Source organism: Schistocerca gregaria, unplaced genomic scaffold (genome assembly GCF_023897955.1).
Source record: "Schistocerca gregaria isolate iqSchGreg1 unplaced genomic scaffold, iqSchGreg1.2 ptg000180l, whole genome shotgun sequence".
Taxonomy (NCBI): domain Eukaryota; kingdom Metazoa; phylum Arthropoda; class Insecta; order Orthoptera; family Acrididae; genus Schistocerca; species Schistocerca gregaria.
This window is the reverse complement of record NW_026061730.1, coordinates 11,791,878-11,815,726: the sequence shown is the minus strand read 5'-3', so window position 1 is coordinate 11,815,726 and position 23,849 is coordinate 11,791,878. Positions and strand designations below refer to the sequence as shown.

General features: G+C 48.5%; 10 non-coding genes across 10 annotated transcripts; all 10 read left to right on the top strand.

Moving 5' to 3' along the window:
- Positions 1-5,332: 5,332 nt before the first annotated feature.
- Trnat-agu (transfer RNA threonine (anticodon AGU)) lies at positions 5,333-5,406 on the top strand. The gene has a single exon. It is a non-coding gene; the product is annotated as a tRNA-Thr (tRNA).
- A 2,824-nt stretch (positions 5,407-8,230) lies between these two features.
- Positions 8,231-8,304, top strand: Trnat-agu (transfer RNA threonine (anticodon AGU)). The gene has a single exon. It is a non-coding gene; the product is annotated as a tRNA-Thr (tRNA).
- A 1,375-nt stretch (positions 8,305-9,679) lies between these two features.
- Positions 9,680-9,753, top strand: Trnat-agu (transfer RNA threonine (anticodon AGU)). The gene has a single exon. It is a non-coding gene; the product is annotated as a tRNA-Thr (tRNA).
- A 4,294-nt stretch (positions 9,754-14,047) lies between these two features.
- Positions 14,048-14,121, top strand: Trnat-agu (transfer RNA threonine (anticodon AGU)). Its single transcript has one exon. It is a non-coding gene; the product is annotated as a tRNA-Thr (tRNA).
- A 1,375-nt stretch (positions 14,122-15,496) lies between these two features.
- Trnat-agu (transfer RNA threonine (anticodon AGU)) lies at positions 15,497-15,570 on the top strand. The gene has a single exon. It is a non-coding gene; the product is annotated as a tRNA-Thr (tRNA).
- A 1,386-nt stretch (positions 15,571-16,956) lies between these two features.
- On the top strand, positions 16,957-17,030 carry Trnat-agu (transfer RNA threonine (anticodon AGU)). Its single transcript has one exon. It is a non-coding gene; the product is annotated as a tRNA-Thr (tRNA).
- Positions 17,031-18,405: 1,375 nt separating this feature from the next.
- On the top strand, positions 18,406-18,479 carry Trnat-agu (transfer RNA threonine (anticodon AGU)). The gene has a single exon. It is a non-coding gene; the product is annotated as a tRNA-Thr (tRNA).
- A 1,386-nt stretch (positions 18,480-19,865) lies between these two features.
- Positions 19,866-19,939, top strand: Trnat-agu (transfer RNA threonine (anticodon AGU)). The gene has a single exon. It is a non-coding gene; the product is annotated as a tRNA-Thr (tRNA).
- A 1,386-nt stretch (positions 19,940-21,325) lies between these two features.
- On the top strand, positions 21,326-21,399 carry Trnat-agu (transfer RNA threonine (anticodon AGU)). The gene has a single exon. It is a non-coding gene; the product is annotated as a tRNA-Thr (tRNA).
- A 1,373-nt stretch (positions 21,400-22,772) lies between these two features.
- Trnat-agu (transfer RNA threonine (anticodon AGU)) lies at positions 22,773-22,848 on the top strand. The gene has a single exon. It is a non-coding gene; the product is annotated as a tRNA-Thr (tRNA).
- The last annotated feature ends 1,001 nt before the right edge of the window (positions 22,849-23,849 follow it).

Genomic DNA, 23,849 nt, shown 5'->3' with positions numbered 1-23,849 from the left:
CACTGACACCTTGTCCGTTAAAAATGGCAGCTATCAATTGGAGAAATACGTCGGGACAACTTCTTGGAACAACAAGAGAAAACCTCCACCGTAACTTGAACCAAGTTCAGAGGGTGATTTTCATTAACCACTGCATTCTCTCCAGGAGTTACTTTATAGCACAGATCTTCCCACTACCGAAAATGATTGGAAAAAAGATAATGTCTACCATTGCCAGCTATCTTTGGAGAGGGGATATATTCAGAGTCGACGCAAAAACTGCGACCTTAGATCCCAGGAATGGAGGTTTGGGGTTAGTTGACATCAGAAATAAGGCGTCTGCGCTTTTTATAAAAAGGACCGCCACTATCCTTAGCGACCACGCTGATAGCATTACAACTAAATTATTTGAAGTTGTCAGGCCTGCCAGTTTACAGGCGCCGGTGAATGTGCAAAAAATAAATAACCGGCTCCAGTACGTTCGTGTATATTTTGTGGAATTCAGCTATCTCGGCGGTGTCATCATCAACTCACGACGGATCACGGCCCGCGATATTCTGTCCCATCGAAAGAAAATGGAGGGGAGAAACAAATTGGAAAGTAAATACCCACACACTGATTGGGACGCCATATGGAAAAATATTAATATGCGTGGTCTACCATCGGACGTCAAGTCAGCGTGGTATAAAACAGTGAATGAGACCGTAAGCACCAATGAAAGGTTACATGCAATCGGCGTTAGCGACACGAACCTATGTCTCAAATGTAAATTGATCGACACGTTAGTGCACAGATTCACGTGCGGTGGCAATCTACAACTCTGTAATTGGATTAGGGAACAACTGGCTTTTCTTACGAGATCTTCGGTGGAAAATTTTCCCCCTGTTACATTCCTCAGGCCTCAGACTTGCTATTTTCCAGCAGCAAAAAACAACTCGGTCCATTGGTTAATGGGACACTATGTGAATTACGTAATTAATCACCTGGGAAATGACAATTCCACTGATTTTTACATGTACTTGAAGTGTGCTTTTTATAACGCCCTGAAATATAAAGACCACAAGAAAAACTACGGCAATATGCTTAAAATTGTATTCGAGCGACTGGGCATTGGTTGACAAGCCAACGAGATAAACAAAAATCGTTTATTTAAGCGAAACGACGCTTAAACAAAAACAATTGGGGAGAAGTACACTTTTACAGTTTCATATTACAATCACTTATCTTCTGCTGGCAAAGAAGGCTATTTTGTTTATTGCACAGAAGAAGCCAAAGCCGAAAGCCAGTATCGCAGGGTTAAAGATAAATTGTTTTCTTATACATTCATTTTATGACTGAGAAGGAAGTCTCATTTGTTTCCATGGAAGGGAACATACTTTTTTATTATTATTATTAATCTCAAGAAGGAAAGGAGGCTATGGAATTAGTGCCTTAACATAAAATTCCTTCTTCACATTCCATGAAGATTTTTCTTTTACAATAAAAAAATAACAAACAAACAAAAATAATAATAATAACAATAAAAAAAACTAAACAGAAATTAAAAAAAAAATAATATACAGCTTCAGGGTCCACTACTTCCCACAACTTTATTATATATTACAAAGAAGTATGCTAGGTTGCCGAGAAGCAGTGGATGAGAAAAAAAAAAAAAAAAAGAAAAAAAAAAAAGAAAAAAAAAAGCACTAAAGCTATAACCTTCAATCTCTATTGCCTCGGCATGACATAAATTTTTTGTTTCGAATGGAGCATCTTTTGGTTCAGGATTTCGAAGGCAAAACAGCATATATCTACGTATACACAAGTTGTAAAATTTCTTATTGAAAACTATGATAAAGACACGCCTCAGCAACAGGACTGGGTGGAGACATCGCGGCCAGGCCTCGAGATTTTGACCCCTGCCCGCTTTGCCTCCGCCTGCCTCATGCTGCCAAGTTCCTTACAAAAAAAAAAAAAAAAGTTGGCAGATCGTTCGCTTAGCGTGTGAACGGTCTCGGGTTCAAGCAACGGCTCCTCCATGTTTTGTGGTCAGTGCATGGTAAGTGTTGGTGGCGGCGAACATAAACGCACGCAAGAAGTTTCAAAACCAGCGTCACAGACTGATATGATGTATACTGTCATAAGGAGAGCAAGATGTAAGTGTGGGGACCGGCTGTTATCGAGTGCAGACCTGTCTTAGGTATCACGGCTTAACGTCATTGAAGTCTAGAGGTGGACAACACGTTCGTCTTACTCAGAGCGGTGTGTGAACTTTATTTTCGACGTTATGCGTGCCACTTTCATTGTGGCCAACTACGATTCGATACAGAATGCACGAAACCTGAAAGACACCCTCACTGATTTATAGAGACTGGTGTTTGTCTGCGGAATAATGGGAGAGCGAGGGTCTGTGACGTTGATATGACTGTATGTAGCACTACTAGTTATCGGGGGGGTGGGCGTAGCTCAGATGGTAGAGCGCTCGCTTAGTGTGCGAGAGGTACTGGGATCGATACCCTGCGCCTCCAGAATTTTTAACACACCTACATGCGCACCTTGAAATGCAAGAGGAATAATTCCCAACCGGCAGAGGTGTGTAGGCAGATACAAGCGAACGATTAGCATCCACAATTGCGCCGATTTCACGTAAATCCCACTGCACGTTCCCATTCTTTGCGTGCAGTCGGCTGCTACTGGTGTTGCTGGTTGTGACTGCTGATAACAGATGCCGTAGCAATCAATTCATGGAGTGAGTTGTATGTTTTGCGATAGTCTGTCTCTGACAAGGAAGCACAGGTGATATAGGTGCGAACACAGGAAGCTTGCAGCCCCTCGCTGCCTGCAGACACAGAGCAGCCACACTAGAAGAGCGGCCTAAGCCGTAGGCGAAATGTGCTCATTCGCTTTGGCGCGACGTCGAACTATAAATAAGGCTGTCACTAGCGTGAGCGTTGCGTGAGCGTCGTGTAAAGTCGGAAAAGTCATCTGCATGGGTGATTGCCAAGTTTGGGGAGCGTTTCGTAGTACGATCAGTGCAATGGGGACGCGGAAACTTGTTGTGTCCCAGTGTTTTGCAGTTGGACGACAAGAGTTTTACACAGTAGCAAAGAGCGAGGCACTGAGTTGGCATGAACAATGGAGAGCACAATAGGGCTCGAGATGTGCTTGTTACCTCAGGTGCTGTGTGATTGTGGACAAGGAGTGAAATGGACCAATTTGTGACCGCCCTTTCAATTTAAGACGTTCAAAACAGACGGAATTTGCATTCGTAATACCAGAGCATCGAAACTACTTGGAACTCTTGTGTATATGAACGTGTCCGCGCCTTTGTATTCTGGTACCTTCGCCGCTACAAACCAACCAACCATCGTGTCCGTGCACATCAGAGTCGCAAAGAATGGAGAATAGCCAGGCTTGGTCGTGTGTGTAGATGTAGCTCAGTTGGCAGATCGTTCGCTTAGCGTGTGAACGGTCTCGGGTTCAAGCCCCGGCTCCTCCATGTTTTGTGGTCAGTGCATGGTAAGTGTTGGTGGCGGCGAACATAAACGCACGCAAGAAGTTTCAAAACCAGCGTCACAGACTGATATGATGTATAGTGTCATAAGGAGAGCAAGATGTAAGTGTGGGGACAGGCTGTTATCGAGTGCAGACCTGTCTTAGGTATCACGGCTTAACGTCATTGAAGTCTAGAGGTGGACAACACGTTCGTCTTACTCAGAGCGGTGTCTGAACTTTATTTTCGACGTTATGCGTGCCACTTTCATTGTGGCCAACTACGATTCGATACAGAATGCACGAAACCTGAAAGACACCCTCACTGATTTATAGAGAGTGGTGTTTGTCTGCGGAATAATGGGAGAGCGAGGGTCTGTGACGTTGATATGACTGTATGTAGCACTACTAGTTATCGGGGGGATGGGCGTAGCTCAGATGGTAGAGCGCTCGCTTAGTGTGCGAGAGGTACTGGGATCGATACCCAGCGCCTCCAGAATTTTTAACACACCTACATGCGCACCTTGCCATGCAAGAGGAATAATTCCCAACCGGCAGAGGTGTGTAGGCAGATACAAGCGAACGATTAGCATCCACAATTGCACCGATTTCACGTAAATCCCACTGCACGTTCCCATTCTTTGCGTGCAGTCGGCTGCTACTGGTGTTGCTGGTTGTGACTGCTGATAACAGATGCCGTAGCAATCAATTCATGGAGTGAGTTGTATGTTTTGCGATAGTCTGTCTCTGACAAGGAAGCACAGGTGATATAGGTGCGAACACAGGAAGCTTGCAGCCCCTCGCTGCCTGCAGACACAGAGCAGCCACACTAGAAGAGCGGCCTAAGCCGTAGGCGAAAGGTGCTCATTCGCTTTGGCGCGACGTCGAACTATAAATAAGGCTGTCACTAGCGTGAGCGTTGCGTGAGCGTCGTGTAAAGTCGGAAAAGTCATCTGCATGGGTGATTGCCAAGTTTGGGGAGCGTTTCGTAGTACGATCAGTGCAATGGGGACGCGGAAACTTGTTGTGTCCCAGTGTTTTGCAGTTGGACGACAAGAGTTTTACACAGTAGCAAAGAGCGAGGCACTGAGTTGACATGAACAATGGAGAGCACAATAGGGCTCGAGATGTGCTTGTTACCTCAGGTGCTGTGTGATTGTGGACAAGGAGTGAAATGGACCAATTTGTGACCGCCCTTTCAATTTAAGACGTTCAAAACAGACGGAATTTGCATTCGTAATACCAGAGCATCGAAACTACTTGGAACTCTTGTGTATATGAACGTGTCCGCGCCTTTGTATTCTGGTACCTTCGCCGCTACAAACCAACCAACCATCGTGTCCGTGCACATCAGAGTCGCAAAGAATGGAGAATAGCCAGGCTTGGTCGTGTGTGTAGATGTAGCTCAGTTGGCAGATCGTTCGCTTAGCGTGTGAACGGTCTCGGGTTCAAGCAACGGCTCCTCCATGTTTTGTGGTCAGTGCATGGTAAGTGTTGGTCGCGGCGAACATAAACTCACGCAAGAAGTTGCAAAACCAGCGTCACAGACTGATATGATGTATACTGTCATAAGGAGAGCAAGATGTAAGTGTGGGGACCGGCTGTTATCGAGTGCAGACCTGTCTTAGGTATCACGGCTTAACGTCATTGAAGTCTAGAGGTGGACAACACGTTCGTCTTACTCAGAGCGGTGTCTGAACTCTATTTTCGACGTTATGCGTGCCACTTTCATTGTGGCCAACTACGATTCGATACAGAATGCACGAAACCTGAAAGACACCCTCACTGATTCATAGAGAGTAGTGTTTGTCTGCGGAATAATGGGAGTGCGAGGGTCTGTGACGTTGATATGACTGTATGTAGCACTACTAGTTATCGGGGGGGTGGGCGTAGCTCAGATGGTAGAGCGCTCGCTTAGTGTGCGAGAGGTACTGGGATCGATACCCAGCGCCTCCAGAATTTTTAACACACCTACATGCGCACCTTGCCATGCAAGTGGAATAATTCCCAACCGGCAGAGGTGTGTAGGCAGATACAAGCGAACGATTAGCATCCACAATTGCGCCGATTTCACGTAAATCCCACTGCACGTTCCCATTCTTTGCGTGCAGTCGGCTGCTACTGGTGTTGCTGGTTGTGACTGCTGATAACAGATGCCGTAGCAATCAATTCATGGAGTGAGTTGTATGTTTTGCGATAGTCTGTCTCTGACAAGGAAGCACAGGAGATATAGGTGCGAACACAGGAAGCTTGCAGCCCCTCGCTGCCTGCAGACACAGAGCAGCCACACTAGAAGAGCGGCCTAAGCCGTAGGCGAAATGTGCTCATTCGCTTTGGCGCGACGTCGAACTATAAATAAGGCTGTCACTAGCGTGAGCGTTGCGTAAAGTCGGAAAAGTCATCTGCATGGGTGATTGCCAAGTTTGGGGAGCGTTTCGTAGTACGATCAGTGCAATGGGGACGCGGAAACTTGTTGTGTCCCAGTGTTTTGCAGTTGGACGACAAGAGTTTTACACAGTAGCAAAGAGCGAGGCACTGAGTTGGCATGAACAATGGAGAGCACAATAGGGCTCGAGATGTGCTTGTTACCTCAGGTGCTGTGTGATTGTGGACAAGGAGTGAAATGGACCAATTTGTGACCGCCCTTTCAATTTAAGACGTTCAAAACAGACGGAATTTGCATTCGTAATACCAGAGCATCGAAACTACTTGGAACTCTTGTGTATATGAACGTGTCCGCGCCTTTGTATTCTGGTACCTTCGCCGCTACAAACCAACCAACCATCGTGTCCGTGCACATCAGAGTCGCAAAGAATGGAGAATAGCCAGGCTTGGTCGTGTGTGTAGATGTAGCTCAGTTGGCAGATCGTTCGCTTAGCGTGTGAACGGTCTCGGGTTCAAGCAACGGCTCCTCCATGTTTTGTGGTCAGTGCGTGGTAAGTGTTGGTCGCGGCGAACGTAAACGCACGCAAGAAGTTGCAAAACCAGCGTCACAGACTGATATGATGTATACTGTCATAAGGAGAGCAAGATGTAAGTGTGGGGACCGGCTGTTATCGAGTGCAGACCTGTCTTAGGTATCACGGCTTAACGTCATTGAAGTCTAGAGGTGGACAACACGTTCGTCTTACTCAGAGCGGTGTCTGAACTCTATTTTCGACGTTATGCGTGCCACTTTCATTGTGGCCAACTACGATTCGATACAGAATGCACGAAACCTGAAAGACACCCTCACTGATTCATAGAGAGTAGTGTTTGTCTGCGGAATAATGGGAGTGCGAGGGTCTGTGACGTTGATATGACTGTATGTAGCACTACTAGTTATCGGGGGGGTGGGCGTAGCTCAGATGGTAGAGCGCTCGCTTAGTGTGCGAAAGGTAATGGGATCGATACCCAGCGCCTCCAGAATTTTTAACACACCTACATGCGCACCTTGCCATGCAAGTGGAATAATTCCCAACCGGCAGAGGTGTGTAGGCAGATACAAGCGAACGATTAGCATCCACAATTGCGCCGATTTCACGTAAATCCCACTGCACGTTCCCATTCTTTGCGTGCAGTCGGCTGCTACTGGTGTTGCTGGTTGTGACTGCTGATAACAGATGCCGTAGCAATCAATTCATGGAGTGAGTTGTATGTTTTGCGATAGTCTGTCTCTGACAAGGAAGCACAGGTGATATAGGTGCGAACACAGGAAGCTTGCAGCCCCTCGCTGCCTGCAGACACAGAGCAGCCACACTAGAAGAGCGGCCTAAGCCGTAGGCGAAATGTGCTCATTCGCTTTGGCGCGACGTCGAACTATAAATAAGGCTGTCACTAGCGTGAGCGTTGCGTAAAGTCGGAAAAGTCATCTGCATGGGTGATTGCCAAGTTTGGGGAGCGTTTCGTAGTACGATCAGTGCAATGGGGAGGCGGAAACTTGTTGTGTCCCAGTGTTTTGCAGTTGGACGACAAGAGTTTTACACAGTAGCAAAGAGCGAGGCACTGAGTTGGCATGAACAATGGAGAGCACAATAGGGCTCGAGATGTGCTTGTTACCTCAGGTGCTGTGTGATTGTGGACAAGGAGTGAAATGGACCAATTTGTGACCGCCCTTTCAATTTAAGACGTTCAAAACAGACGGAATTTGCATTCGTAATACCAGAGCATCGAAACTACTTGGAACTCTTGTGTATATGAACGTGTCCGCGCCTTTGTATTCTGGTACCTTCGCCGCTACAAACCAACCAACCATCGTGTCCGTGCACATCAGAGTCGCAAAGAATGGAGAATAGCCAGGCTTGGTCGTGTGTGTAGATGTAGCTCAGTTGGCAGATCGTTCGCTTAGCGTGTGAACGGTCTCGGGTTCAAGCCCCGGCTCCTCCATGTTTTGTGGTCAGTGCATGGTAAGTGTTGGTGGCGGCGAACATAAACGCACGCAAGAAGTTTCAAAACCAGCGTCACAGACTGATATGATGTATACTGTCATAAGGAGAGCAAGATGTAAGTGTGGGGACCGGCTGTTATCGAGTGCAGACCTGTCTTAGGTATCACGGCTTAACGTCATTGAAGTCTAGAGGTGGACAACACGTTCGTCTTACTCAGAGCGGTGTCTGAACTTTATTTTCGACGTTATGCGTGCCACTTTCATTGTGGCCAACTACGATTCGATACAGAATGCACGAAACCTGAAAGACACCCTCACTGATTTATAGAGAGTGGTGTTTGTCTGCGGAATAATGGGAGAGCGAGGGTCTGTGACGTTGATATGACTGTATGTAGCACTACTAGTTATCGGGGGGGTGGGCGTAGCTCAGATGGTAGAGCGCTCGCTTAGTGTGCGAGAGGTACTGGGATCGATACCCAGCGCCTCCAGAATTTTTAACACACCTACATGCGCACCTTGCCATGCAAGAGGAATAATTCCCAACCGGCAGAGGTGTGTAGGCAGATACAAGCGAACGATTAGCATCCACAATTGCGCCGATTTCACGTAAATCCCACTGCACGTTCCCATTCTTTGCGTGCAGTCGGCTGCTACTGGTGTTGCTGGTTGTGACTGCTGATAACAGATGCCGTAGCAATCAATTCATGGAGTGAGTTGTATGTTTTGCGATAGTCTGTCTCTGACAAGGAAGCACAGGTGATATAGGTGCGAACACAGGAAGCTTGCAGCCCCTCGCTGCCTGCAGACACAGAGCAGCCACACTAGAAGAGCGGCCTAAGCCGTAGGCGAAATGTGCTCATTCGCTTTGGCGCGACGTCGAACTATAAATAAGGCTGTCACTAGCGTGAGCGTTGCGTAAAGTCGGAAAAGTCATCTGCATGGGTGATTGCCAAGTTTGGGGAGCGTTTCGTAGTACGATCAGTGCAATGGGGACGCGGAAACTTGTTGTGTCCCAGTGTTTTGCAGTTGGACGACAAGAGTTTTACACAGTAGCAAAGAGCGAGGCACTGAGTTGGCATGAACAATGGAGAGCACAATAGGGCTCGAGATGTGCTTGTTACCTCAGGTGCTGTGTGATTGTGGACAAGGAGTGAAATGGACCAATTTGTGACCGCCCTTTCAATTTAAGACGTTCAAAACAGACGGAATTTGCATTCGTAATACCAGAGCATCGAAACTACTTGGAACTCTTGTGTATATGAACGTGTCCGCGCCTTTGTATTCTGGTACCTTCGCCGCTACAAACCAACCAACCATCGTGTCCGTGCACATCAGAGTCGCAAAGAATGGAGAATAGCCATGCTTGGTCGTGTGTGTAGATGTAGCTCAGTTGGCAGATCGTTCGCTTAGCGTGTGAACGGTCTCGGGTTCAAGCAACGGCTCCTCCATGTTTTGTGGTCAGTGCATGGTAAGTGTTGGTCGCGGCGAACATAAACGCACGCAAGAAGTTGCAAAACCAGCGTCACAGACTGATATGATGTATACTGTCATAAGGAGAGCAAGATGTAAGTGTGGGGACCGGCTGTTATCGAGTGCAGACCTGTCTTAGGTATCACGGCTTAACGTCATTGAAGTCTAGAGGTGGACAACACGTTCGTCTTACTCAGAGCGGTGTCTGAACTCTATTTTCGACGTTATGCGTGCCACTTTCATTGTGGCCAACTACGATTCGATACAGAATGCACGAAACCTGAAAGACACCCTCACTGATTCATAGAGAGTAGTGTTTGTCTGCGGAATAATGGGAGTGCGAGGGTCTGTGACGTTGATATGACTGTATGTAGCACTACTAGTTGTCGGGGGGGTGGGCGTAGCTCAGATGGTAGAGCGCTCGCTTAGTGTGCGAGAGGTACTGGGATCGATACCCAGCGCCTCCAGAATTTTTAACACACCTACATGCGCACCTTGCCATGCAAGTGGAATAATTCCCAACCGGCAGAGGTGTGTAGGCAGATACAAGCGAACGATTAGCATCCACAATTGCGCCGATTTCACGTAAATCCCACTGCACGTTCCCATTCTTTGCGTGCAGTCGGCTGCTACTGGTGTTGCTGGTTGTGACTGCTGATAACAGATGCCGTAGCAATCAATTCATGGAGTGAGTTGTATGTTTTGCGATAGTCTGTCTCTGACAAGGAAGCACAGGTGATATAGGTGCGAACACAGGAAGCTTGCAGCCCCTCGCTGCCTGCAGACACAGAGCAGCCACACTAGAAGAGCGGCCTAAGCCGTAGGCGAAATGTGCTCATTCGCTTTGGCGCGACGTCGAACTATAAATAAGGCTGTCACTAGCGTGAGCGTTGCGTAAAGTCGGAAAAGTCATCTGCATGGGTGATTGCCAAGTTTGGGGAGCGTTTCGTAGTACGATCAGTGCAATGGGGACGCGGAAACTTGTTGTGTCCCAGTGTTTTGCAGTTGGACGACAAGAGTTTTACACAGTGGCAAAGAGCGAGGCACTGAGTTGGCATGAACAATGGAGAGCACAATAGGGCTCGAGATGTGCTTGTTACCTCAGGTGCTGTGTGATTGTGGACAAGGAGTGAAATGGACCAATTTGTGACCGCCCTTTCAATTTAAGACGTTCAAAACAGACGGAATTTGCATTCGTAATACCAGAGCATCGAAACTACTTGGAACTCTTGTGTATATGAACGTGTCCGCGCCTTTGTATTCTGGTACCTTCGCCGCTACAAACCAACCAACCATCGTGTCCGTGCACATCAGAGTCGCAAAGAATGGAGAATAGCCAGGCTTGGTCGTGTGTGTAGATGTAGCTCAGTTGGCAGATCGTTCGCTTAGCGTGTGAACGGTCTCGGGTTCAAGCCCCGGCTCCTCCATGTTTTGTGGTCAGTGCATGGTAAGTGTTGGTCGCGGCGAACATAAACGCACGCAAGAAGTTGCAAAACCAGCGTCACAGACTGATATGATGTATACTGTCATAAGGAGAGCAAGATGTAAGTGTGGGGACCGGCTGTTATCGAGTGCAGACCTGTCTTAGGTATCACGGCTTAACGTCATTGAAGTCTAGAGGTGGACAACACGTTCGTCTTACTCAGAGCGGTGTCTGAACTCTATTTTCGACGTTATGCGTGCCACTTTCATTGTGGCCAACTACGATTCGATACAGAATGCACGAAACCTGAAAGACACCCTCACTGATTCATAGAGAGTAGTGTTTGTCTGCGGAATAATGGGAGTGCGAGGGTCTGTGACGTTGATATGACTGTATGTAGCACTACTAGTTATCGGGGGAGTGGGCGTAGCTCAGATGGTAGAGCGCTCGCTTAGTGTGCGAGAGGTACTGGGATCGATACCAAGCGCCTCCAGAATTTTTAACAAACCTACATGCGCACCTTGCCATGCAAGTGGAATAATTCCCAACCGGCAGAGGTGTGTAGGCAGATACAAGCGAACGATTAGCATCCACAATTGCGCCGATTTCACGTAAATCCCACTGCACGTTCCCATTCTTTGCGTGCAGTCGGCTGCTACTGGTGTTGCTGGTTGTGACTGCTGATAACAGATGCCGTAGCAATCAATTCATGGAGTGAGTTGTATGTTTTGCGATAGTCTGTCTCTGACAAGGAAGCACAGGTGATATAGGTGCGAACACAGGAAGCTTGCAGCCCCTCGCTGCCTGCAGACACAGAGCAGCCACACTAGAAGAGCGGCCTAAGCCGTAGGCGAAATGTGCTCATTCGCTTTGGCGCGACGTCGAACTATAAATAAGGCTGTCACTAGCGTGAGCGTTGCGTGAGCGTCGTGTAAAGTCGGAAAAGTCATCTGCATGGGTGATTGCCTAGTTTGGGGAGCGTTTCGTAGTACGATCAGTGCAATGGGGACGCGGAAACTTGTTGTGTCCCAGTGTTTTGCAGTTGGACGACAAGAGTTTTACACAGTAGCAAAGAGCGAGGCACTGAGTTGGCATGAACAATGGAGAGCACAATAGGGCTCGAGATGTGCTTGTTACCTCAGGTGCTGTGTGATTGTGGACAAGGAGTGAAATGGACCAATTTGTGACCGCCCTTTCAATTTAAGACGTTCAAAACAGACGGAATTTGCATTCGTAATACCAGAGCATCGAAACTACTTTGAACTCTTGTGTATATGAACGTGTCCGCGCCTTTGTATTCTGGTACCTTCGCCGCTACAAACCAACCAACCATCGTGTCCGTGCACATCAGAGTCGCAAAGAATGGAGAATAGCCAGGCTTGGTCGTGTGTGTAGTTGTAGCTCAGTTGGCAGATGGTTCGCTTAGCGTGTGAACGGTCTCGGGTTCAAGCCCCGGCTCCTCCATGTTTTGTGGTCAGTGCATGGTAAGTGTTGGTCGCGGCGAACATAAACGCACGCAAGAAGTTGCAAAACCAGCGTCACAGACTGATATGATGTATACTTTCATAAGGAGAGCAAGATGTAAGTGTGGGGACCGGCTGTTATCGAGTGCAGACCTGTCTTAGGTATCACGGCTTAACGTCATTGAAGTCTAGAGGTGGACAACACGTTCGTCTTACTCAGAGCGGTGTCTGAACTCTATTTTCGACGTTATGCGTGCCACTTTCATTGTGGCCAACTACGATTCGATACAGAATGCACGAAACCTGAAAGACACCCTCACTGATTCATAGAGAGTAGTGTTTGTCTGCGGAATAATGGGAGTGCGAGGGTCTGTGACGTTGATATGACTGTATGTAGCACTACTAGTTATCGGGGGGGTGGGCGTAGCTCAGATGGTAGAGCGCTCGCGTAGTGTGCGAGAGGTACTGGGATCGTCCCCAGCGCCTCCTGAATTTTTAACACACCTACATGCGCACCTTGCCATGCAAGTGGAATAATTCCCAACCGGCAGAGGTGTGTAGGCAGATACAAGCGAACGATTAGCATCCACAATTGCGCCGATTTCACGTAAATCCCACTGCACGTTCCCATTCTTTGCGTGCAGTCGGCTGCTACTGGTGTTGCTGGTTGTGACTGCTGATAACAGATGCCGTAGCAATCAATTCATGGAGTGAGTTGTATGTTTTGCGATAGTCTGTCTCTGACAAGGAAGCACAGGTGATATAGGTGCGAACACAGGAAGCTTGCAGCCCCTCGCTGCCTGCAGACACAGAGCAGCCACACTAGAAGAGCGGCCTAAGCCGTAGGCGAAATGTGCTCATTCGCTTTGGCGCGACGTCGAACTATAAATAAGGCTGTCACTAGCGTGAGCGTTGCGTGAGCGTCGTGTAAAGTCGGAAAAGTCATCTGCATGGGTGATTGCCTAGTTTGGGGAGCGTTTCGTAGTACGATCAGTGCAATGGGGACGCGGAAACTTGTTGTGTCCCAGTGTTTTGCAGTTGGACGACAAGAGTTTTACACAGTAGCAAAGAGCGAGGCACTGAGTTGGCATGAACAATGGAGAGCACAATAGGGCTCGAGATGTGCTTGTTACCTCAGGTGCTGTGTGATTGTGGACAAGGAGTGAAATGGACCAATTTGTGACCGCCCTTTCAATTTAAGACGTTCAAAACAGACGGAATTTGCATTCGTAATACCAGAGCATCGAAACTACTTGGAACTCTTGTGTATATGAACGTGTCCGCGCCTTTGTATTCTGGTACCTTCGCCGCTACAAACCAACCAACCATCGTGTCCGTGCACATCAGAGTCGCAAAGAATGGAGAATAGCCAGGCTTGGTCGTGTGTGTAGATGTAGCTCAGTTGGCAGATCGTTCGCTTAGCGTGTGAACGGTCTCGGGTTCAAGCAACGGCTCCTCCATGTTTTGTGGTCAGTGCATGGTAAGTGTTGGTCGCGGCGAACATAAACGCACGCAAGAAGTTGCAAAACCAGCGTCACAGACTGATATGATGTATACTGTCATAAGGAGAGCAAGATGTAAGTGTGGGGACCGGCTGTTATCGAGTGCAGACCTGTCTTAGGTATCACGGCTTAACGTCATTGAAGTCTAGAGGTGGACAACACGTTCGTCTTACTCAGAGCGGTGTCTGAACTCTATTTTCGACGTTATGCGTGCCACTTTCATTGTGGCCAACTACGATTCGATACAGAATGCACGAAACCTGAAAGACACCCTCACTGATTCATAGAGAGTAGTGTTTGTCTGCGGAATAATGGGAGTGCGAGGGTCTGTGACGTTGATAGGACTGTATGTAGCACTACTAGTTATCGGGGGGGTGGGCGTAGCTCAGATGGTAGAGCGCTCGCTTAGTGTGCGAGAGGTACTGGGATCGATACCCAGCGCCTCCAGAATTTTTAACACACCTACATGCGCACCTTGCCATGCAAGTGGAATAATTCCCAACCGGCAGAGGTGTGTAGGCAGATACAAGCGAACGATTAGCATCCACAATTGCGCCGATTTCACGTAAATCCCACTGCACGTTCCCATTCTTTGCGTGCAGTCGGCTGCTACTGGTGTTGCTGGTTGTGACTGCTGATAACAGATGCCGTAGCAATCAATTCATGGAGTGAGTTGTATGTTTTGCGATAGTCTGTCTCTGACAAGGAAGCACAGGTGATATAGGTGTGAACACAGGAAGCTTGCAGCCCCTCGCTGCCTGCAGACACAGAGCAGCCACACTAGAAGAGCGGCCTAAGCCGTAGGCGAAATGTGCTCATTCGCTTTGGCGCGACGTCGAACTATAAATAAGGCTGTCACTAGCGTGAGCGTTGCGTAAAGTCGGAAAAGTCATCTGCATGGGTGATTGCCAAGTTTGGGGAGCGTTTCGTAGTACGATCAGTGCAATGGGGACGCGGAAACTTGTTGTGTCCCAGTGTTTTGCAGTTGGACGACAAGAGTTTTACACAGTAGCAAAGAGCGAGGCACTGAGTTGGCATGAACAATGGAGAGCACAATAGGGCTCGAGATGTGCTTGTTACCTCAGGTGCTGTGTGATTGTGGACAAGGAGTGAAATGGACCAATTTGTGACCGCCCTTTCAATTTAAGACGTTCAAAACAGACGGAATTTGCATTCGTAATACCAGAGCATCGAAACTACTTGGAACTCTTGTGTATATGAACGTGTCCGCGCCTTTGTATTCTGGTACCTTCGCCGCTACAAACCAACCAACCATCGTGTCCGTGCACATCAGAGTCGCAAAGAATGGAGAATAGCCAGGCTTGGTCGTGTGTGTAGATGTAGCTCAGTTGGCAGATCGTTCGCTTAGCGTGTGAACGGTCTCGGGTTCAAGCAACGGCTCCTCCATGTTTTGTGGTCAGTGCATGGTAAGTGTTGGTCGCGGCGAACATAAACGCACGCAAGAAGTTGCAAAACCAGCGTCACAGACTGATATGATGTATACTGTCATAAGGAGAGCAAGATGTAAGTGTGGGGACCGGCTGTTATCGAGTGCAGACCTGTCTTAGGTATCACGGCTTAACGTCATTGAAGTCTAGAGGTGGACAACACGTTCGTCTTACTCAGAGCGGTGTCTGAACTCTATTTTCGACGTTATGCGTGCCACTTTCATTGTGGCCAACTACGATTCGATACAGAATGCACGAAACCTGAAAGACACCCTCACTGATTCATAGAGAGTAGTGTTTGTCTGCGGAATAATGGGAGTGCGAGGGTCTGTGACGTTGATATGACTGTATGTAGCACTACTAGTTATCGGGGGGGTGGGCGTAGCTCAGATGGTAGAGCGCTCGCTTAGTGTGCGAGAGGTACTGGGATCGATACCCAGCGCCTCCAGAATTTTTAACACACCTACATGCGCACCTTGCCATGCAAGTGGAATAATTCCCAACCGGCAGAGGTGTGTAGGCAGATACAAGCGAACGATTAGCATCCACAATTGCGCCGATTTCACGTAAATCCCACTGCACGTTCCCATTCTTTGCGTGCAGTCGGCTGCTACTGGTGTTGCTGGTTGTGACTGCTGATAACAGATGCCGTAGCAATCAATTCATGGAGTGAGTTGTATGTTTTGCGATAGTCTGTCTCTGACAAGGAAGCACAGGTGATATAGGTGCGAACACAGGAAGCTTGCAGCCCCTCGCTGCCTGCAGACACAGAGCAGCCACACTAGAAGAGCGGCCTAAGCCGTAGGCGAAAGGTGCTCATTCGCTTTGGCGCGACGTCGAACTATAAATAAGGCTGTCACTAGCGTGAGCGTTGCGTGAGCGTCGTGTAAAGTCGGAAAAGTCATCTGCATGGGTGATTGCCAAGTTTGGGGAGCGTTTCGTAGTACGATCAGTGCAATGGGGACGCGGAAACTTGTTGTGTCCCAGTGTTTTGCAGTTGGACGACAAGAGTTTTACACAGTAGCAAAGAGCGAGGCACTGAGTTGGCATGAACAATGGAGAGCACAATAGGGCTCGAGATGTGCTTGTTACCTCAGGTGCTGTGTGATTGTGGACAAGGAGTGAAATGGACCAATTTGTGACCGCCCTTTCAATTTAAGACGTTCAAAACAGACGGAATTTGCATTCGTAATACCAGAGCATCGAAACTACTTGGAACTCTTGTGTATATGAACGTGTCCGCGCCTTTGTATTCTGGTACCTTCGCCGCTACAAACCAACCAACCATCGTGTCCGTGCACATCAGAGTCGCAAAGAATGGAGAATAGCCAGGCTTGGTCGTGTGTGTAGATGTAGCTCAGTTGGCAGATCGTTCGCTTAGCGTGTGAACGGTCTCGGGTTCAAGCAACGGCTCCTCCATGTTTTGTGGTCAGTGCATGGTAAGTGTTGGTCGCGGCGAACATAAACGCACGCAAGAAGTTGCAAAACCAGCGTCACAGACTGATATGATGTATACTGTCATAAGGAGAGCAAGATGTAAGTGTGGGGACCGGCTGTTATCGAGTGCAGACCTGTCTTAGGTATCACGGCTTAACGTCATTGAAGTCTAGAGGTGGACAACACGTTCGTCTTACTCAGAGCGGTGTCTGAACTCTATTTTCGACGTTATGCGTGCCACTTTCATTGTGGCCAACTACGATTCGATACAGAATGCACGAAACCTGAAAGACACCCTCACTGATTCATAGAGAGTAGTGTTTGTCTGCGGAATAATGGGAGTGCGAGGGTCTGTGACGTTGATATGACTGTATGTAGCACTACTAGTTATCGGGGGGGTGGGCGTAGCTCAGATGGTAGAGCGCTCGCTTAGTGTGCGAGAGGTACTGGGATCGATACCCAGCGCCTCCAGAATTTTTAACACACCTACATGCGCACCTTGCCATGCAAGTGGAATAATTCCCAACCGGCAGAGGTGTGTAGGCAGATACAAGCGAACGATTAGCATCCACAATTGCGCCGATTTCACGTAAATCCCACTGCACGTTCCCATTCTTTGCGTGCAGTCGGCTGCTACTGGTGTTGCTGGTTGTGACTGCTGATAACAGATGCCGTAGCAATCAATTCATGGAGTGAGTTGTATGTTTTGCGATAGTCTGTCTCTGACAAGGAAGCACAGGTGATATAGGTGCGAACACAGGAAGCTTGCAGCCCCTCGCTGCCTGCAGACACAGAGCAGCCACACTAGAAGAGCGGCCTAAGCCGTAGGCGAAATGTGCTCATTCGCTTTGGCGCGACGTCGAACTATAAATAAGGCTGTCACTAGCGTGAGCGTTGCGTAAAGTCGGAAAAGTCATCTGCATGGGTGATTGCCAAGTTTGGGGAGCGTTTCGTAGTACGATCAGTGCAATGGGGACGCGGAAACTTGTTGTGTCCCAGTGTTTTGCAGTTGGACGACAAGAGTTTTACACAGTAGCAAAGAGCGAGGCACTGAGTTGGCATGAACAATGGAGAGCACAATAGGGCTCGAGATGTGCTTGTTACCTCAGGTGCTGTGTGATTGTGGACAAGGAGTGAAATGGACCAATTTGTGACCGCCCTTTCAATTTAAGACGTTCAAAACAGACGGAATTTGCATTCGTAATACCAGAGCATCGAAACTACTTGGAACTCTTGTGTATATGAACGTGTCCGCGCCTTTGTATTCTGGTACCTTCGCCGCTACAAACCAACCAACCATCGTGTCCGTGCACATCAGAGTCGCAAAGAATGGAGAATAGCCAGGCTTGGTCGTGTGTGTAGATGTAGCTCAGTTGGCAGATCGTTCGCTTAGCGTGTGAACGGTCTCGGGTTCAAGCAACGGCTCCTCCATGTTTTGTGGTCAGTGCATGGTAAGTGTTGGTCGCGGCGAACATAAACGCACGCAAGAAGTTGCAAAACCAGCGTCACAGACTGATATGATGTATACTGTCATAAGGAGAGCAAGATGTAAGTGTGGGGACCGGCTGTTATCGAGTGCAGACCTGTCTTAGGTATCACGGCTTAACGTCATTGAAGTCTAGAGGTGGACAACACGTTCGTCTTACTCAGAGCGGTGTCTGAACTCTATTTTCGACGTTATGCGTGCCACTTTCATTGTGGCCAACTACGATTCGATACAGAATGCACGAAACCTGAAAGACACCCTCACTGATTCATAGAGAGTAGTGTTTGTCTGCGGAATAATGGGAGTGCGAGGGTCTGTGACGTTGATATGACTGTATGTAGCACTACTAGTTATCGGGGGGGTGGGCGTAGCTCAGATGGTAGAGCGCTCGCTTAGTGTGCGAGAGGTACTGGGATCGATACCCAGCGCCTCCAGAATTTTTAACACACCTACATGCGCACCTTGCCATGCAAGTGGAATAATTCCCAACCGGCAGAGGTGTGTAGGCAGATACAAGCGAACGATTAGCATCCACAATTGCGCCGATTTCACGTAAATCCCACTGCACGTTCCCATTCTTTGCGTGCAGTCGGCTGCTACTGGTGTTGCTGGTTGTGACTGCTGATAACAGATGCCGTAGCAATCAATTCATGGAGTGAGTTGTATGTTTTGCGATAGTCTGTCTCTGACAAGGAAGCACAGGTGATATAGGTGCGAACACAGGAAGCTTGCAGCCCCTCGCTGCCTGCAGACACAGAGCAGCCACACTAGAAGAGCGGCCTAAGCCGTAGGCGAAAGGTGCTCATTCGCTTTGGCGCGACGTCGAACTATAAATAAGGCTGTCACTAGCGTGAGCGTTGCGTGAGCGTCGTGTAAAGTCGGAAAAGTCATCTGCATGGGTGATTGCCAAGTTTGGGGAGCGTTTCGTAGTACGATCAGTGCAATGGGGACGCGGAAACTTGTTGTGTCCCAGTGTTTTGCAGTTGGACGACAAGAGTTTTACACAGTAGCAAAGAGCGAGGCACTGAGTTGGCATGAACAATGGAGAGCACAATAGGGCTCGAGATGTGCTTGTTACCTCAGGTGCTGTGTGATTGTGGACAAGGAGTGAAATGGACAAATTTGTGACCGCCCTTTCAATTTAAGACGTTCAAAACAGACGGAATTTGCATTCGTAATACCAGAGCATCGAAACTACTTGGAACTCTTGTGTATATGAACGTGTCCGCGCCTTTGTATTCTGGTACCTTCGCCGCTACAAACCAACCAACCATCGTGTCCGTGCACATCAGAGTCGCAAAGAATGGAGAATAGCCAGGCTTGGTCGTGTGTGTAGATGTAGCTCAGTTGGCAGATCGTTCGCTTAGCGTGTGAACGGTCTCGGGTTCAAGCAACGGCTCCTCCATGTTTTGTGGTCAGTGCATGGTAAGTGTTGGTCGCGGCGAACATAAACGCACGCAAGAAGTTGCAAAACCAGCGTCACAGACTGATATGATGTATACTGTCATAAGGAGAGCAAGATGTAAGTGTGGGGACCGGCTGTTATCGAGTGCAGACCTGTCTTAGGTATCACGGCTTAACGTCATTGAAGTCTAGAGGTGGACAACACGTTCGTCTTACTCAGAGCGGTGTCTGAACTCTATTTTCGACGTTATGCGTGCCACTTTCATTGTGGCCAACTACGATTCGATACAGAATGCACGAAACCTGAAAGACACCCTCACTGATTCATAGAGAGTAGTGTTTGTCTGCGGAATAATGGGAGTGCGAGGGTCTGTGACGTTGATATGACTGTATGTAGCACTACTAGTTATCGGGGGGGTGGGCGTAGCTCAGATGGTAGAGCGCTCGCTTAGTGTGCGAGAGGTACTGGGATCGATACCCAGCGCCTCCAGAATTTTTAACACACCTACATGCGCACCTTGCCATGCAAGTGGAATAATTCCCAACCGGCAGAGGTGTGTAGGCAGATACAAGCGAACGATTAGCATCCACAATTGCGCCGATTTCACGTAAATCCCACTGCACGTTCCCATTCTTTGCGTGCAGTCGGCTGCTACTGGTGTTGCTGGTTGTGACTGCTGATAACAGATGCCGTAGCAATCAATTCATGGAGTGAGTTGTATGTTTTGCGATAGTCTGTCTCTGACAAGGAAGCACAGGTGATATAGGTGCGAACACAGGAAGCTTGCAGCCCCTCGCTGCCTGCAGACACAGAGCAGCCACACTAGAAGAGCGGCCTAAGCCGTAGGCGAAAGGTGCTCATTCGCTTTGGCGCGACGTCGAACTATAAATAAGGCTGTCACTAGCGTGAGCGTTGCGTGAGCGTCGTGTAAAGTCGGAAAAGTCATCTGCATGGGTGATTGCCAAGTTTGGGGAGCGTTTCGTAGTACGATCAGTGCAATGGGGACGCGGAAACTTGTTGTGTCCCAGTGTTTTGCAGTTGGACGACAAGAGTTTTACACAGTAGCAAAGAGCGAGGCACTGAGTTGGCATGAACAATGGAGAGCACAATAGGGCTCGAGATGTGCTTGTTACCTCAGGTGCTGTGTGATTGTGGACAAGGAGTGAAATGGACCAATTTGTGACCGCCCTTTCAATTTAAGACGTTCAAAACAGACGGAATTTGCATTCGTAATACCAGAGCATCGAAACTACTTGGAACTCTTGTGTATATGAACGTGTCCGCGCCTTTGTATTCTGGTACCTTCGCCGCTACAAACCAACCAACCATCGTGTCCGTGCACATCAGAGTCGCAAAGAATGGAGAATAGCCAGGCTTGGTCGTGTGTGTAGATGTAGCTCAGTTGGCAGATCGTTCGCTTAGCGTGTGAACGGTCTCGGGTTCAAGCAACGGCTCCTCCATGTTTTGTGGTCAGTGCATGGTAAGTGTTGGTCGCGGCGAACATAAACGCACGCAAGAAGTTGCAAAACCAGCGTCACAGACTGACATGATGTATACTGTCATAAGGAGAGCAAGATGTAAGTGTGGGGACCGGCTGTTATCGAGTGCAGACCTGTCTTAGGTATCACGGCTTAACGTCATTGAAGTCTAGAGGTGGACAACACGTTCGTCTTACTCAGAGCGGTGTCTGAACTCTATTTTCGACGTTATGCGTGCCACTTTCATTGTGGCCAACTACGATTCGATACAGAATGCACGAAACCTGAAAGACACCCTCACTGATTCATAGAGAGTAGTGTTTGTCGGCGGAATAATGGGAGTGCGAGGGTCTGTGACGTTGATATGACTGTATGTAGCACTACTAGTTATCGGGGGGGTGGGCGTAGCTCAGATGGTAGAGCGCTCGCTTAGTGTGCGAGAGGTACTGGGATCGATACCCAGCGCCTCCAGAATTTTTAACACACCTACATGCGCACCTTGCCATGCAAGTGGAATAATTCCCAACCGGCAGAGGTGTGTAGGCAGATACAAGCGAACGATTAGCATCCACAATTGCGCCGATTTCACGTAAATCCCACTGCACGTTCCCATTCTTTGCGTGCAGTCGGCTGCTACTGGTGTTGCTGGTTGTGACTGCTGATAACAGATGCCGTAGCAATCAATTCATGGAGTGAGTTGTATGTTTTGCGATAGTCTGTCTCTGACAAGGAAGCACAGGTGATATAGGTGCGAACACAGGAAGCTTGCAGCCCCTCGCTGCCTGCAGACACAGAGCAGCCACACTAGAAGAGCGGCCTAAGCCGTAGGCGAAATGTGCTCATTCGCTTTGGCGCGACGTCGAACTATAAATAAGGCTGTCACTAGCGTGAGCGTTGCGTAAAGTCGGAAAAGTCATCTGCATGGGTGATTGCCAAGTTTGGGGAGCGTTTCGTAGTACGATCAGTGCAATGGGGACGCGGAAACTTGTTGTGTCCCAGTGTTTTGCAGTTGGACGACAAGAGTTTTACACAGTGGCAAAGAGCGAGGCACTGAGTTGGCATGAACAATGGAGAGCACAATAGGGCTCGAGATGTGCTTGTTACCTCAGGTGCTGTGTGATTGTGGACAAGGAGTGAAATGGACCAATTTGTGACCGCCCTTTCAATTTAAGACGTTCAAAACAGACGGAATTTGCATTCGTAATACCAGAGCATCGAAACTACTTGGAACTCTTGTGTATATGAACGTGTCCGCGCCTTTGTATTCTGGTACCTTCGCCGCTACAAACCAACCAACCATCGTGTCCGTGCACATCAGAGTCGCAAAGAATGGAGAATAGCCAGGCTTGGTCGTGTGTGTAGATGTAGCTCAGTTGGCAGATCGTTCGCTTAGCGTGTGAACGGTCTCGGGTTCAAGCCCCGGCTCCTCCATGTTTTGTGGTCAGTGCATGGTAAGTGTTGGTCGCGGCGAACATAAACGCACGCAAGAAGTTGCAAAACCAGCGTCACAGACTGATATGATGTATACTGTCATAAGGAGAGCAAGATGTAAGTGTGGGGACCGGCTGTTATCGAGTGCAGACCTGTCTTAGGTATCACGGCTTAACGTCATTGAAGTCTAGAGGTGGACAACACGTTCGTCTTACTCAGAGCGGTGTCTGAACTCTATTTTCGACGTTATGCGTGCCACTTTCATTGTGGCCAACTACGATTCGATACAGAATGCACGAAACCTGAAAGACACCCTCACTGATTCATAGAGAGTAGTGTTTGTCTGCGGAATAATGGGAGTGCGAGGGTCTGTGACGTTGATATGACTGTATGTAGCACTACTAGTTATCGGGGGAGTGGGCGTAGCTCAGATGGTAGAGCGCTCGCTTAGTGTGCGAGAGGTACTGGGATCGATACCCAGCGCCTCCAGAATTTTTAACAAACCTACATGCGCACCTTGCCATGCAAGTGGAATAATTCCCAACCGGCAGAGGTGTGTAGGCAGATACAAGCGAACGATTAGCATCCACAATTGCGCCGATTTCACGTAAATCCCACTGCACGTTCCCATTCTTTGCGTGCAGTCGGCTGCTACTGGTGTTGCTGGTTGTGACTGCTGATAACAGATGCCGTAGCAATCAATTCATGGAGTGAGTTGTATGTTTTGCGATAGTCTGTCTCTGACAAGGAAGCACAGGTGATATAGGTGCGAACACAGGAAGCTTGCAGCCCCTCGCTGCCTGCAGACACAGAGCAGCCACACTAGAAGAGCGGCCTAAGCCGTAGGCGAAATGTGCTCATTCGCTTTGGCGCGACGTCGAACTATAAATAAGGCTGTCACCAGCGTGAGCGTTGCGTGAGCGTCGTGTAAAGTCGGAAAAGTCATCTGCATGGGTGATTGCCAAGTTTGGGGAGCGTTTCGTAGTACGATCAGTGCAATGGGGACGCGGAAACTTGTTGTGTCCCAGTGTTTTGCAGTTGGACGACAAGAGTTTTACACAGTAGCAAAGAGCGAGGCACTGAGTTGGCATGAACAATGGAGAGCACAATAGGGCTCGAGATGTGCTTGTTACCTCAGGTGCTGTGTGATTGTGGACAAGGAGTGAAATGGACCAATTTGTGACCGCCCTTTCAATTTAAGACGTTCAAAACAGACGGAATTTGCATTCGTAATACCAGAGCATCGAAACTACTTGGAACTCTTGTGTATATGAACGTGTCCGCGCCTTTGTATTCTGGTACCTTCGCCGCTACAAACCAACCAACCATCGTGTCCGTGCACATCAGAGTCGCAAAGAATGGAGAATAGCCAGGCTTGGTCGTGTGTGTAGATGTAGCTCAGTTGGCAGATCGTTCGCTTAGCGTGTGAACGGTCTCGGGTTCAAGCAACGGCTCCTCCATGTTTTGTGGTCAGTGCATGGTAAGTGTTG